Source organism: Schistocerca piceifrons, chromosome X, assembly GCF_021461385.2.
Source record: "Schistocerca piceifrons isolate TAMUIC-IGC-003096 chromosome X, iqSchPice1.1, whole genome shotgun sequence".
NCBI classification, from domain to species: Eukaryota; Metazoa; Arthropoda; class Insecta; order Orthoptera; family Acrididae; genus Schistocerca; species Schistocerca piceifrons.
Genome location: NC_060149.1, coordinates 310,964,477 through 310,980,597, shown reverse-complemented (window position 1 = coordinate 310,980,597; position 16,121 = coordinate 310,964,477). Strand labels below are relative to the sequence as shown.

The window sequence follows — 16,121 nt, the reverse complement described above, 5'->3', positions numbered from 1 at the left end:
AAATACCCCTCTATTGCTTTCATGGTGTATTTATTAGATCGTCCGCTCTAGTTTACGAGACTTATAACTTTTCGAATGCTCTCAAATCAATTTACGATTAAGCTCCAGGTTGTCTGTATATCCCTGAGTAAGAGCATGTATGATATGGTCTCAGAGAAAAATAATGCTGCTTCTGAAGTTAATTTGAATTTTTCAACAGGCGACGTCGAGGGATGCTAAAAGGTACAAACAGCAATATAACTTGAAGAATTTTGGGAGTCGTCCGTAAAACCATGGAAAAAGTTCGACCGCGTGTCCTTTAGATAAGCTGTCACTACTAGCCATCGACATTTCCTTGTGTGTTTGCAGAAATCAAAATTTGTTACTGTGACAGGGTATTTCAAAATTCGCATAAAATTATAGAAGATCTTATACTGTAAGCATTTTGACATGATCCTTGTTGCATAGATTCTTTTACACGTTATAAACTAGTGGTAATCTATTTAGCACACCGCAAGAATCAAACATACAGGAGAGCGATTGGTACGTCTTAACGTAAGAGCTACTTAGGCAGTCGTCCTTTGCACAGTATACTCATTACATGAGACTAATGCATCAATAGACGTATTCCTCCAGCTTCTAACAAACATATGTTAACTACAATTGGACTGATTGTTACGAGACGAGGAAACAACTGCGAGCCGCATTTAGTTGAAGTAATACGCTGCTTCAGTCTATAATGACCTGATGTTAGAATATTCCTTTCGCAAAATAGCATTCTAACTAAAGCCATCTGACTTAGTTTTTGAATATTCCCGTTTATTTCACACACAAATATGGCCGTATGTCTTGCCGGCTCTTACTGATCTGTTTCTACTTGGCAGTTTTTTGTTAGATTCCTTATCATTGCTTTTGTCTGACAGACTATCAGAAGATTAATTTTCACGTTGAGGTCTATAACTGTTACACATCTGCGTTTTTACAGACGAATTAATACCACTCCTTGCCCCGTCAAAGTCTTCGTATAAACAACTGACATTTCCATTAGCACGTTTGGTCAAAGTTTCAGTGGCGGAGGTCAACAACTCTGCGTCCACTGCTCACTACTAATATCCAGGTCGCTTTACTTGGCTTTGTTCCTTCACTAGGTGATGTAATAGAGAACGCTGTCTCGTTGTTTGTTGTGGTCTCGCAAACTTTTGTTGTTGTCATTCAGGACTCAAACCCGGCCACAGTTGTGCGATCTCCACTGGGTCCACCAAGCGAGTTGGCGCAATGGTAAGACACTGGACGCGCATTCGGGATGATGGCGGTTCAGTTCCCCGTCCGGCCAGAAAAATGTTCAAATGGCTCTGAGCACTATGGGACTTAACATCTGAAGTCATCAGTCCCCTAGAAGTTAGAACTACCTAAACCTAACTAACCTAAGGACACCACACACATCCATGCCCGAGGCAGGATTCGAACCTGCGACCGTAGCGGTCGCGCGGTTCCAGACTGAAGTGCCTAGAACCACTCGGCCACAACGTACGGCTCCGTCCGGCCATCAGATTTGGTTTTTCAGTGGTTTTCCTAAATTTTTGACGCAGATACCGGGGTTGTATCTCTGAAAAGTACACAGCAGATTTCCTTAGCCAGCCTTCCGAAATCAGAGCAACTGCTCCGTGTCTAGTGACATAGTCGTCTGTTAAACCATAAATTTCCTTTCTTCTTTTCTTCCCATTAGGTCTCTTTAGTAACAACGCTGCAATCGACTAATATGGACGTTTCCCAAATGCTGATTATGCAGTTGTATAATACAGCTGGAAGTTATACCATATTTGCTTCCATATCAAAGCACAAGTTGTGACATAGACGTCATGTGCTCAGTATCTCTTCTTCCAGCTCCGCTTATTGTTGCTCACACTATGGAGACTTCAAGATTGTGAGTACTTTCTTTACCTAAGGAATAATTAGCGCACGCTGCAACGTGATGCATATACGATGTCGGTACTCCACAACAGCTGGAAGCGAAGTAGAATTGATAAGGCAGCAAGCTGCCAACGTCCTAGCCGTTGACTAGCAACGTCCTACACGTTTCCTATGCCTCAAAACAGCACTACCACGGGGCGTGAACATAAAAAGAGGAACAATCGGCTATCTTCTGTAAGGAGGCTCTCAGCACCAGCGGGGGTGACGTCAAGTGTGGCGCAAGCGAGCGTAATGTCCGCATCAGACGTGACGTAGCAGCATTATCACGCAACTTTCTCGAACGATGCCGTCATATTCATTACAGAGAAACACGGTAAATGGTATCAGAACTGGGAAATTAAAGGTTCTAAAGTCACTTAAAGGGAAATGAGTTCGTGCAACTACATTATTAACACGCGACTGCAAAATGAGTCGTCAAAGAATTGGCCGAAACATTGAAACCGATTCACATAGTCTCGAGAGACGTGTTTCGAAAAGTATTTCATTCTTCATGGTTAACGTTTCCGGATATTTCCCTAATTTAATACAAGTCAGTTCCAGATCGTACTGGAAAATTAGATTTTTTTCAAACACTTTTGCCTTTGTTGTTCTTGGTCAACTTTGTTGTGCTTTAAGTTTTCTGTTTCAGTTACTATGTAGGAGTATGCATGCTTCCTACACAAAGACTGCTTTTTCATTAATGAACAGCATACAGATTTGACAGTGTGGACCAACATTAAAAAAAAATTGTGGTGACCAGTTCGACAGACTTTACTGCTAAACGCCAAAATAATATAAATGTTTAAGTTTTAGAGAACAGTAACAGGCAACAGCCAAAGGACTGCACCCACTTTTTAACCCGGGCTCAGCCAAAGGACTGCACCCACTTTTTAACCCGGGCTGTTCAACTATTTTTAAAAAAAAAAATGGTTTGATGTCCTATAGTTCAAGCTGTGTGTGCTACGCAGTACCAGTCACACAAAACTCAACATATATCAAGAACAGCCATATTTACAGAGACCGCCACAAAAAGGTAGTAGATACGTCCCTACCTTTATTAGTGAGGGTCTGTAGCGGAGAGCGGAACGTAGAAGAAACAAAAGGAAAAAAAAACGCTTCAGTACAGACATGAACAAGTGTACTTTTCCTCTTTTCCTTCCATCCCTAACGGATAGTGTTCAAATACATATCGTTGCGTTTCAAAAGAAACTTAGATGCTACTGCTTTAAAAAAATAAAAATAAAAACAAAAGTTGACGTTACATATGATCAACTGTATGTCAAAGATAAATATAAATTAATTCAGTTCTCAGTTCCAAGTATTTCAGTTCTGCCTTTTGAACGGTAAAAAATGAAGCCAGAAGGGTGAAGAGCATTTATCTCTATTGAGTCAGTACATGTAGAGTCGAGTGTTTACAAAATCAAAAACCGATACACCCGTCGCTTTTAACGTGAATTATTTCATTCTTTAGTGAAGTCGACAAGTTTCGTCGGTCAAAGATGAAACGCGGTTTGGCGACATGTGAGTGTTGCGCGCGTTATACCCAGAGTAGTGCAGATGAGCTCCTCTCGCAGTCGTATGGTCAGAAGAAATGTCTGGGAGGATGCAGTAACGCTAAGCCCATTAGAATGCCGGCAGCGGATGCGGCGAGAGGTCACCTGATCGGCATTCAGCCCATGGCATCCGCGCTGTAGCAGTCGCTGCCAAGTCATACGCTCGCACATGACAACTTTCCGTCACCGCAGAGAACCTAAATAATTTCTAACTCTGCTGTGGCTTGCATTTCCAAGACCCAGAAATTGGAAACTATGTTCAAAATAATACTCAGATGAAGAGAGACGTATATTCAGAATCATCTGATTAATCCAACTGTACGACATTGGTCGATAAATAAACATGTACAATGTGTGCTGGAATGAGCATAAAAGTTATGATTTCGACATTTGTGTTTATTGTATACTGTCTAATTCCACGAATTTATCTCTAAGCTCTTTATTCGCACGAAGTAATGGCCGCTATCGACAGGGGATCTCAAGTTGATTCCGTATGTCTAGATTTCCGGAAAGCTTTTGACACCGTTCCTCACAAGCGACTTCTAATCAAGCTGCGAGCCTACGGGGTATCGTCTCAGTTTTGCGACTGGATTCGTGATTTCCTGTCAGGAAGGTCGCAGTTCGTAGTAATAGACGGTATATCATCGAGTAAAACTGAAGTGATATCAGGTGTTCCCCAGGGAACCGTCCTGGGACCTCTGCTGTTCCTGATCCATATAAATGACCTGGGTGACAATCTGAGCAGTTCTCTTAGGTTGTTCGCAGATGATGCTGTAATTTACCGTCTAGTAAGGTCATCCGAAGACCAGTATCAGTTGCAAAGCGATTTAGAAAAGATTGCTGTATGGTGTGGCAATGTGGTGTGGTGTGTATGTGTGGTGTTGACGCTAAATAACGAAAAGTGTGAGGTGATCCACATGAGTTCCAAAAGAAATCCGTTGGAATTCGATTACTCGATAAATAGTACAATTCTCAAGGCTGTCAATTCAACTAAGTACCTGGGTGTTAAAATTACGAACAACTTCAGTTGGAAAGACCGCATAGATAATATTGTGGGGAAGGCGAGCCAAAGGTTGCGTTTCATTGGCAGGACACTTAGAAGATGCAACAAGTCCACTAAAGAGACAGCTTACACTACACTCGTTCGTCCTGTGTTAGAATATTGCTGCGCTGTGTGGGATCCTTACCAGGTGGGATTGACGGAGGACATCGAAAGGGTGCAAAAAAGGGCAGCTCGTTTTATACTATCACGTAATAGGGGAGAGAGTGTGGCAGATATGATACGGGAGTTGGGATGGAAGTCATTAAAGCAAAGACGCTCTTCGTCGCGGCGAGATCTATTTACGAAATTTCAGTCACTAACTTTCTCTTCCGAACGCGAAAATATTTTGTTGAGCCCTACCTACATAGGTAGGAATGATCATCAAAATAAAATAAGAGAAATCAGAGCTCGAACAGAAAGGTTTAGGTGTTCGTTTTTCCCGCGCGCTGTTCGGTAGTGGAATGGTAGAGAGATAGTATGATTGTGGTTCGATGAACCCTCTGCCAAGCACTTAAATGTGACTTGCAGAGTAATCATGTAGATGTAGATTAAGAAATACTGTGAACGAGTGTAAAGCCAAGGAAAGCATGAAAGCTGTTTTTCCTGTTTGTGACTGCATAAAAAGCATTTGGAGAAAAAAATAGTGGGTCGTTTCAGTATCGGCTCTAAGTTGCAGAAACCCTCTGAACAACTGCCGAACAGCATACTATTATTATCCCTAAATTTTCTCGATTCTAGGTCGCCACTGCCATCTATTCTGTGTACATACATAAAATATCATTATAACTCCATCCACATCTACACACCGCAAGCCACATTACGGTGTGTGGCGGCATTTTTGGTATTGCTATGTGTTTCCTTCTTTCCTGTTCCATTCGCGAATGGTGTGCGCTTAAAATGACTGTTTGTATCGCTTTTCTGTAGTAAGTAAAATGCTGCCCGACTCTTCGACCTTAAGCTCTGGAAACTTCAACAGTAAACCTCTCTGTGAAGCACAACGCCTTTCTGGCAGTGTCTGCCACTGGAGTTTGCTGAGTATCTCCGCAACACTCTCCCGCCGAGTAAACGATACCGCGAAGAAACGCGCCGCTATTCGTTGAATTTTTTCTATTTTCTCTATTAAACCAGCTTGGTAAGGGGCCCAGACTGATGAACAGTACTCGAGAATCGGTGGAACGAGTGGTTTGTAAGACACTTCTTTCTTGGATGAATTACATTTCCTTACGATTCTCCCAATGAATCTTAATCTGGAACCTAATTTGCCTAGTTTAAGTGATCATTGTACTTTAGGTCACAGTAGATAGTTATTTCTAGATATTTGACGGGAAATTACTGTTTCTAGTGACTTGTCGGTAAGAGCGAAATCCAACAATAGTGGATCTCTTCGTTTCTTTGTGCGCAGTACGTTACATTTATCTAGGTTCAGGGTCGACTGACAGTTCCTGCGCCAATCATCGATCCTCTGCGTGCCTTTCTGCATTTTGCTTCAGTCTTCCTGCTTCTCATCCTTCCTATATACAACAGCATCGACGGGGAATAGCCTCACGGAACCTCCAACGTTATCCACTAGATCATTAACATAAACTGTAAATAGTAGTGGCCGCATAAAATTCTTTTGGGGTTACTCTGGAAATTGCCTTTACATTTGTCCACGTTACTCCGTTAAGACCGCCGGCCGCGGTGGCCGAGCGGTTCTAGGCGCTTCAGTCCGGAACGCGAGACTGCTACGGTCGCAGGTTCGAATCCTGCCTCGGGCATGGATGTGTGTGATGTCCTTAGGTTAGTTAGGTTTAAGTAGTTCTAAGTTCTAGGGGACTGATGACCTCAGATGTTAAGTCCCATAGTGCTCAAAGCCCACTCCGTTAAGACCGATGTTTTCAGTTCTGCCTACAAGGATGTCCTCCGATACTCGGTAAGCTCGTATTTTGTTCAGTGTGGGACTGTATCGAGGGCCCTCCGGAAATCAAGGAAAACGGTGTCAACGTGGGAGCGTCTCTGTCTACTACACTCTGGATTTCACGAACAGTGTGAGCTGTGTTTTGCAACATCTCAAACGAGTATGGCCTGCGACTTTTTGCAATCACCAGATGTCCTTTTCTCCAGTGGCCGACGATAAACTTCTGCTAGAAGGGGAACAAGTTCTTTCGCATGATCTTTATGGAACTTAACAGATATGTCAAACGACCCAGTTACCCTTCTGCTGTTGAGCATTTTAGTCGATTTTCTATTCGGCGATCGCTTATCGCAATAACTGTCATTTCAGCATTCGTGTAATGATGGTAAGGAGGAACCGTTATGGTCTTCAGCGGTGAAACAATTTCGGAAGACCAAATTCAGTATTTCGGTCTTCTCTCTGTCAACTAGTTTTGGTGTCAGTGTGGTATGCATCTTTTTACAGTAGCATCATTTCTTATTGTCTAAGTGTGGTATCAAGGAAACGGCCTTGCCGCAGTGGATACACCGGTTCCCGTGAGATCACCGAAGTTAAGCGCTGTCGGGCGTGGTCGGCACTTGGATGGGTGACCATCCAGGCCGCCATGCTCTGTTGCCCTTTTTCGGGGTGCACTCAGCCTCGCGATGCCAATTGAGGAGCTACTCGACCGAATATTAGCGGCTTCGGTCAAGAACACCATCATAACGACCGAGAGAGCGGTGTGCTGACCCCACGTCCCTCCTATCCGCATCCTCCACTGAGGATGACACGGCGGTCGGATGGTCCCGGTAGGCCACTCGTGGCCTGAAGACGGAGTGCTAAGTGTGGTATCAAATCTAGAGAGGTTTTGGTATTAATTTTAATGTAGTCATTGTCTAGTTCAACATTTCTTCATTACCATTCAAGCATGACTCGGAAAAATACTGTCACATAATCAATCGCTTTCGCAAAACTGTAGATGCAGGAATTTTTTTCGTACACTTCTGTGCATTAAATGGCGGACAAATGGCTTTATGAAAGTTTTGCATTACAATCCAATTTGTTCCACTTTTTCAAAAGAATTTTAGCACAGTGCATCTTTTATCCCACGAAACCATTCATCAAGTGAGGATCATTCATTGCCTCATGGACGCTGGCATACTTAATGTACTTTCAGACCGGTTTTCCCTAGTGGGAACTAGTCAAAATCACACAGAGTGAAATCAGTTTCGTACGGAGGGTCATTAAGAGTTTTGAAGCCGTCAGTGATTAAGTAGAGAGTACAATTTAATCACCGATATACGAGTACGAAAGCGTTGTGATGAAAGAACCAGCTGGTACCGTGCAATTTATGACGGACTCTTAAGGGCTTTGACAATCCGAAGTAGGAATCGTTTCATGTGCCAGTTCCCACGGACTGCTTTTTAAATCACTCAGGCAACCACGTTTCAACACTCCCTTGAAGGAGAAACCCTCATCTCCAAAAACCCTCTGTTTGTTCTCCGAAATGGTTGCTGCCTCGCAGTAATTAACGGTTTAATATTGGAATGTTTTTAATCAAATAAGAGTTCTTCACTGTACAAGTTATTGCAATGATCCGTGAAGGGTGTAACGTCCCCTCGACATGGAGATCATTATAGGGATCCGTGAAGTGACGGATGCCATCGTGATCTTAGAATATAAATTTTCATCCTGCGGCGAAGTTCAAGTCGAAGTACACAGATGACAGCTTTTCCCTTTATTAAATATCTGTAGCCACAATATAAGCCGACACTTTGCCCGAAGATGACGGATACGCAATTCATTGAAACGTTTCGACTAAAAGACGACGCCACTCGACTGATAACCCGTGAAGGTTTAATAGCTGAAATACGTCGAGAAAGCCTGCAATCGCTTATAGGCTGGTGGAAGTTTGCAGCTTCAAAGCCTTCGCAAGGCCCCGCCTAGTTATACTCAAATAACCGACAATGACAGAGCGTAACCTGAATTAGGCAACAGATATGGTTTTAACCTTCAACTAACGTTTGTAGTGACTGAACTCGCGCTTTCGATAAGCTTTAAACACCATGTAAAAGATGACAAGGAACACTATAAAGCGTTTGAAAGCATACCCACGAGTAAAACGTTAAGTAGTCAGAAATTCCGAAGCATAAAATAAACAAAAGAGGATTGGTGTATGGACCTTGAAAAGTTCACATATGAAAAAGAATCTGTCTGTAGAGAAAGAAAGTAATGAAACTACATTCCAAGTGGAAATTTAAACTGAATATCCTTCGCAGATAGTTTTCACTACACCAAAATGTTCTTAGACAAATGGAAAGCGCATTGTCATTCATTCTACACTTCGCCGGACGATTGTGTCTGAGTCCTGAGCGTATGCCACAGTCCTTAGTTCATACAGAAACAGCCTCTGCAACATAAAGCCGCCATCATGATCACTCCGTCCCTCCTTGCCTACAACGAGAAACAGCACAGACGACCTCTTGGATGCGAGTGAACACAGTTACCATTGGTGGCAGGCGAACTAAAGCAAGGACGATACAATATTCTTCACTGTAGTCATACAGACTTACAGCTAAGGCGTCCATGAGGTGTGAAGACCATCCACGACAGGCGCGTCGTCTTGGGCGTCGAGAGCCTTTCTCCTCCCCCCGCCCCGCCTCCGGAAAAAAAAAATTAGAGAATAAAGTAGCACGAAACTAAGACTCTCGAAAACGACCAGAAATCACTGAACTTAGAAACTACTTTAACATGGGATGCTTCTCAGTTGCTTGCGTAAGGGCGTGTCCACGTGGACGGGCTTGCAACCTGACTGCCAACATTTCAGTCAAGGACAGGCGAACACTCACAGGCTGACCGTCCCCCTGCTGTCAACAATTCCAGCATGTACCGTGCGTCCGCGGGTAGCATTGGCAAACCACAGGAAGTTGAGTGAGTCAAAGCAGAAAGAAAAGACGTTCCGCTAAAGGAAGGGAAAAAACAACATTAAAACTGGTTTCCCGAAAGTAGGTGGAAACGAGTGATAGAAATAGAATTTCCCTCATTCGCACACTTGCATAGCCATAATATGCAAAACGGTGTTAATATGTGTAGTGCTAATTGAAATGCTGATAATTAAGCGTCTGCAATTCTATTTTATATTGTGGTGCTACAGAAGAATGCTGAAGATTAGATGGGTAGATCACACAACTAATGAGGAAGTATTGAATAGGATTGGGAAGAAGAGAAGTTTGTGGCACAACTTGACCAGAAGAAGGGATCGGTTGGTAGGACATGTTCTGAGGCATCAAGGGATCACCAATTTAGTATTGGAGGGCAGCGTGGAGGGTAAAAATCGTAGAGGGAGACCAAGAGATGAATACACTAAGCAGATTCAGAAGGATGTAGGTTGCAGTAGGTACTGGGAGATGAAGAAGCTTGCACAGGATAGAGTAGCATGGAGAGCTGCATCAAACCAGTCTCAGGACTGAAGACCACAACAACAACAACATTGTGTAAATTACGACATTATCAAAGTCATTAGGATTTGTTGCTGTTATAGTTGTTAAATTAATTGTGTGACACAGGTACTTCTCAAATTTTCGGAAGTTTGCTTTCCAAGAGCTACATTTTTTAAATGTAATTTCACACGCGTTATGCAAAGTACTATTCACTGACGCAAACAAATTATTATTATTAAATGGTTCAAATGGCTCTAAGCACTATGGGATTTAACATCTGAGGTAATCAGTCTCCTAGACTAACTAACCTAAGGACATCACACACATCCATGCCCGAGGCAGCACTCGAACCTGCGACCGTAGCAGCAGCGCGGTTCCAGACTGAAGTGCCTAGAACCGCTCGACCACAGCGGCCTGCTATTATTATTACATCAAACATTTTATACAGGGTGGTCAGAAACATTCTGAAAAGTTTGTGAGGATGTTGTAGGATAGGTCGTGCTGAGAAATAAGTGTAAAGAAAAAAATCGATACGTTGCACCATTTCCGAATAAATTAGCATTGAAGTTGGCCAGTACGCCCTTGCGCGGCCAAATTCAAGTTGTCTCCTAAAACCGAGCAAGACCTATACAAAAATTGGATATGGGACGGCAGCAAGGGTCGAACCTGAGCCAAAGGCTGAGCAGTCTCGTTTGCCATCATGTACGCTATGAGAACGACTGACATTAATTATATCTGGAGAGGGGGGCACTTAATTGGCTAATTTCAATGCTAATTAGCTCGTAAACGGCGCAGTCTATGGAATTCTTTGTTAATAATTATTTCTCAGCACGTCCTTACAAGCTTTTCAGACTGTTTCTGACCACAATGCATATTTCACGATAATTAAACAATTTATTATATTAAAACATTTTATACGTTAGGGGCGATCAAAGGGTTTGCGTTTGAGAGCATTGTTGCACCATGTATGCAACGTAGCACGACTCCGATGCAGGTATATAACCACCGACTTGTAGGCAAGTGATCAGTATGGAATTTGAGTCTTTCCGACGTGCGTGCGGTAAATGCGGAAACGTGAGCTCAGGTGGTGTTTTTTCCAAATGCGTCCAAACAAAACCAACGTGCTGTTATTCTTTTCTTGGCTGCCGAAAGACGAACACCGGTAGATGTTCATCGGAAAATGAATAATGTGTACTGGGCGGCGTATCTGTCTAAAACCACCGTTATGGAATGGTGCACAAAGTTCAGTGCTGCTTCATGATAACGCATGTCCCCAAATCGCAAATGTCGCAACGCAGAAGTCACGCCGACTCAAATGGGAGATGCTCGAGGACCCGCCCTATAAGCCTGATATCTCCCAGCGCGATTATCACGTCTTCGATCCTTAAATAAAGCCTTGAAGGCTCTATGATTCCTATCTGACGAGAATGTTCAGCAGGCAGTTATGGACTTCTTCACGCAGCTGGACACGGCGTGTTACCAAAAGGGTACCTTTAACCTGGAGCGTCGTTGGGATGGTTGTCTCAGTACGGCGATTCTGCCTGATTAGCGGGCAGGTGTCACTGAGCAGAAGAACCGTCTATGGGCCGATAAATTACGATCCTTCACCCCAGACCCGCTTGGATGGCAATCGGTCCGCTTCCTCACTAATAGAAGATCGCACATTCCACCGCTCACCTCTGAAGACCACACAGCCTACAGCCCACTGGAGAAAGCTGACATGTTGGCAAACACCTTCGCTGCAAACTTCCAGCCACTCCAAGACCGCGTAGATCAGTGGATGGTGGAAACCATTGAGAGGGACGTCGCCACCCTTCAACAGGCTGCAGACGAAGAGGACGACCCAATTCCATCCATAACAACAGGAGAAGTGCAAGAAGAAATTAAGCAGTTACCAGCCAACAAAGCCCCTGGAGTGGATGCTATCCCTGGACGCATCATAAAGCAACTACCATGGTCAGCCATCGTTCACCTGACGGCCATCTTTAACTGGATACTTCGAACAGCAACATTCCCACGAGCTTGGAAGCACTCCATTGTAGTTGCAGTGCCCAAACCCGCGAAAATCGCAAGCAACCCTCCAGCTATCGTCCAATTAGCCTGCTACCGCACATTAGTAAGCTCTTCGAGCGACTACTTCTCAGCCGGCTGCAACGAATCATCACACAAGAGGAGATTCTGCGCCGGAACAGTTTGGTTTTAGAAGTGGACACTCAACCACCCAGCAGATACTCATGGCAGTGGAGTACATCACCACTGCATTCAATCGTCGAGAATACTGCGGAGCTGTACTGCTCGATGTTACTAAAGCGGCCGGCCGCGGTGGTCTCGCGGTTCTAGGCGCGCAGTCCGGAACCGTGCGACTGCTACGGTCGCAGGTTCGAATCCTGCCTCGGGCATGGATGTGTGTGATGTCCTTAGGTTAGTTAGGTTTAAGTAGTTCTAAGTTCTAGGGGACTAATGACCACAGCAGTTGAGTCCCATAGTGCTCAGAGCCATTTGAACCATTTTTTTGTTACTAAAGCTTTTGACAGTGTCTGGCACTCATCTGGAAGCTTCGCCGATTCGGCTTCTCAATCAAGTACGTGAAGCGCATTGCCTCCTACCTAGAAGATCGTACCTTCGCTGTCAGAGTTGAAGATGCGACCTCTGCTGCAAAACAAATCAAGGCCGGCGTACCATAGGGATCCGTCCTTGGACCTGTGTTATACACCATCTATACCTCAGACCTGCCTGCAATTCCACGAGTCGAAAGTGCCATTTATGCAGACGACACAATACCTACTCTGGACGGTACGTCCTTCGAATGGAAACTTTTTGATCCCCCGATATATTTTATTGTTGTTATTATAAAAATCGTAGATACACTATTGCGGCACATTAAAAGCGGGGATGATGGCAGTACTGTACCTCGGCTCTATATAGGGTCTACATTCGTAAAGACATGATTAGCTTATGCAGTAAATAAAGCCATGAAAAGCTAGTCAACGTAAGCGAATTGTGTAAGGTGAAACAGTACGGCATGTAAAATCTCTGCTAGAACACAATAATAATGATAATGACAAATTCACTGCTACTAATAATAATGAAAATGTAACTCCTTAACAGCGTAACGATGTGCTGAGTCATTTTCACCTGTAAGGCACCTTATCGTGAGCTGGGCGCAACCTTGGCACACGTCACACGAATCAGCAATCAGCTTATCTTGCAATCTGAACTGTAATGTGTCCTTGCCATATTTCACGTACGTTAGATAAGGAATGGAGAGAGGTGAACGTTGCGTTATAGTATGCTTAGAAACTTCACGCTGGGCACGACTCCACGACCCACCCTTACTGGTTTAATACTAGCAGCATCCCTCAGTCGTACCTGGATAGCTCATACCGTAAGACCATTGTTCCGGAAGGAAGGAAGGCCGGCCGGTGTGGCCGATCGGTTCTAGGCGCTTCAGTCTGGAACCGCGCGACCGCTACGGTCGCAGGTTCGAATCCTGCTTCGGGCATGGATGTGTGTGATGTCCTTAGGTTAGTTAGGTTTAAGTAGTTCTAAGTTCTAGGGGACTGATGACTTAAGATGTTAAGTCCCATAGTGCTCAGAGCCATTTGAACCGAAAGGAAGATTCCTGTTTCCCAATTTTAATATGCTAGGAAATTTCAAAACACACTGCACTCCAGAATGAAAGATTTAGTCTCAAAACAAGCATGCTTGCCAAACCTCTGCGATACCTCTTCCTCCGACAGTGCTACCCCAGTGAAGTATTAGGAGAGTTTCTGAGGAGTTTGGAAAGTGGGATAGAGGTACTGACAGAATGGAAAATGTGGATGTGGCTGTGGGTGGTGCCTGATAGCACAGTCGCTAAGAGAATTTTTCGTGAAAGGGAAGGCACTGGATTTGACTACTGGTGCGGCAGTTAGCTATAGGCTGCTAAGAAGTTCCTAGTTTGTTACTTAGTTTCCGAGTAATGATTATTTCAAATGGTTTAAGCCATAAATTGTGTTAGTAAGGTATTACGTAACGTCTTCTCTTATGACGTATTGCTTGTTCACGCTCCCTAAAGTTGTAGTGCTATTACTTTCTTTGATTTTGACCAACAGAATGAACACTTGTGAATGATTTAGTAGTACAAATAGGTCCTTCGAAATGCCTGGCGTAGTAGAGAACGATTGATTTCTTACTGAAGCGCCGGGATGGTTCCTTTGAAAGGGCACAGCCGATTTCCTTCCCCATACTCCCATCATCCAACGGAACTGATGACCTCGCTGTTTGGTCATCCCCCCCCCCCCCCCCAAAAAAAAAAAAAAAACAAAAAGATCAACCAACCAACCAATCTTATTTAGGCGTGTTACAATTAAAGACCTTATGTGTGGACGCTTCGTGCTCGAAACTGAAGCAACATCTTCAGGAAGTAGTGTGACTATTTGAAAACTTCTACAAAATCTGGACTTTCCGAAGTGTGCCGAATAGTTTTAGCAACGATCAGCTTATCGTAGAATCGCAACTGTAGCGTGTCTTAGCCATATGGCGTGTACATTCCTAGCTAGTAATCAGCATTTTTCGATCTCAGTGATATCAGTTAACGCGGTTCAATAAGCAGTGATTTCGTCCCGCAGCAAAGAGCAGCCGTATTCATATGCTACTTCACTGTCGACAGTATCTTGATACGAATGCGCTTAATGTTAAAGTTAAATTAAACAGTAATTTAAAGATGCCTTTTGACATACGCCAAAAATGTGAAATTATTTGATAAAATGCTCTATTTTTCCCCAAAAGATCAGTAAGAGAGTGATTAGCTGTTTTTTATTTCAAGTGGGTTGCATACATTTTTCCGTAGTTCCAGGAGTGTCCCGGTCAACAATGGACCATTGCCTCGTGGATGAATGTAACTTCTCCACAACTTGATTCAGGGGGAGACTCTCTCGCTGATAGTTTTTATCAGTCTATACAGAAACCGGAATTATAATTTCACCAGAATAACCATAGCTGCGGTAATGGTAATAATATTGTGATGCTTACAGCTTGACGCAAGCCGCTAAAATGACGTGAAGTCATAAAGACGGCCTACGAGTATTATTGCAAAACCTTTATAAAAAAAATTCCTTCTCTTTGTCTTGCAAAAACTGATTACATATCTCGATTGTTTTCCTCTTGCTTATAAATACGGATATCTTACAAAATGCATTGCACCTGTGGAATGGATGTCAAAGGAAAATTTCTCTCGTAGTTTGAGCGCTTGTCTCGCGGAACAGCACTTTATAGTTCTTGTATTTAACGACTGTGATCTTACTTCGGCTCAGATAACCGTTCCTACAGTGAGTAATCACGTAACTCTTAGAAAAGATCTTTTACAGAAAGATGAATACTGTCTCCTTTCTAAATTCTGTGACTGATACTGGACAATGAGGTACTTAGAAATGAAAGAGTCGATGTACATCCTTCTCATAATTTCGTTGGGAGAATCTTATCTTTTGTGGCTAGGCAGATAATTTAAATATGGTGATCGTGTAAATTTTTCGTCCTCCGCTTTCCCTTTGTGGAGTTAATGCCTTAAACAACAATGACAGAAGCGACATATTCTATTATTTACGAGTGCCGGTACATAATCTTGCTTGTCAAGCTGCCACTAGAAGTACAAATGAATGAAGAAAGATAAGTGTTCAACGTCTTGTCGACGTCGAGCTCAGTAGTGCTTTAGGATCAGCTCGGATTGGAAAAGAAGGCGGGAGCGATTTGGCTGCAGCCTTATTTAAAGTAACCATACCAGATTTCGCTTGTAGGGAATTAGAGAAACGGCATTTAAAAAAATCTAGATGCAACCCGATGGAGATTTGAATAAGATTCCTCGTGAAAACGAGTTCAGAGTCTTAATCTTTGCATCCTCTTACTCTATAGAAGTACAAAGCTAAGTAAATGTAAGCTTCTTAGAAAAACGTGTGAGAGATACAATTAGTTCCAAGTTTGTTGCACAGTGGAAAATCTTCCTGAGTTGGTAGGGAAACCCAATTTACTTCCATGCTTCCAAACTAGTCAATACACCATATCTAACACATACCAGGTTGATATTGGCTTACATTCACGCAACTTTGGAAGCTATGGAGGGAGGCCAACCCTAGAAGTGAAATTAGTCTACATCACTACTCTGACGTTCTTCAAAACTCACGCTGTTGGGACAAAAATAGTCCACACTGGCTTAAAATGCCTCCAGACCCGTAAGTATGCTTGTATCGCGGTGGAGCGCGTTTCAGACA

The 16,121-nt window shown here is 43.3% G+C and overlaps 1 protein-coding gene and 1 pseudogene across 1 annotated transcript in view; both read left to right on the top strand.

Annotated features, from left to right (window-relative positions):
* The window catches only part of LOC124721390 (KN motif and ankyrin repeat domain-containing protein 2), a 387,950-nt gene that overhangs the window by 12,058 nt on the left and 359,771 nt on the right, over positions 1-16,121 (top strand). The window lies entirely within an intron of this gene.
* Positions 6,958-7,075, top strand: LOC124723329 (annotated as a pseudogene).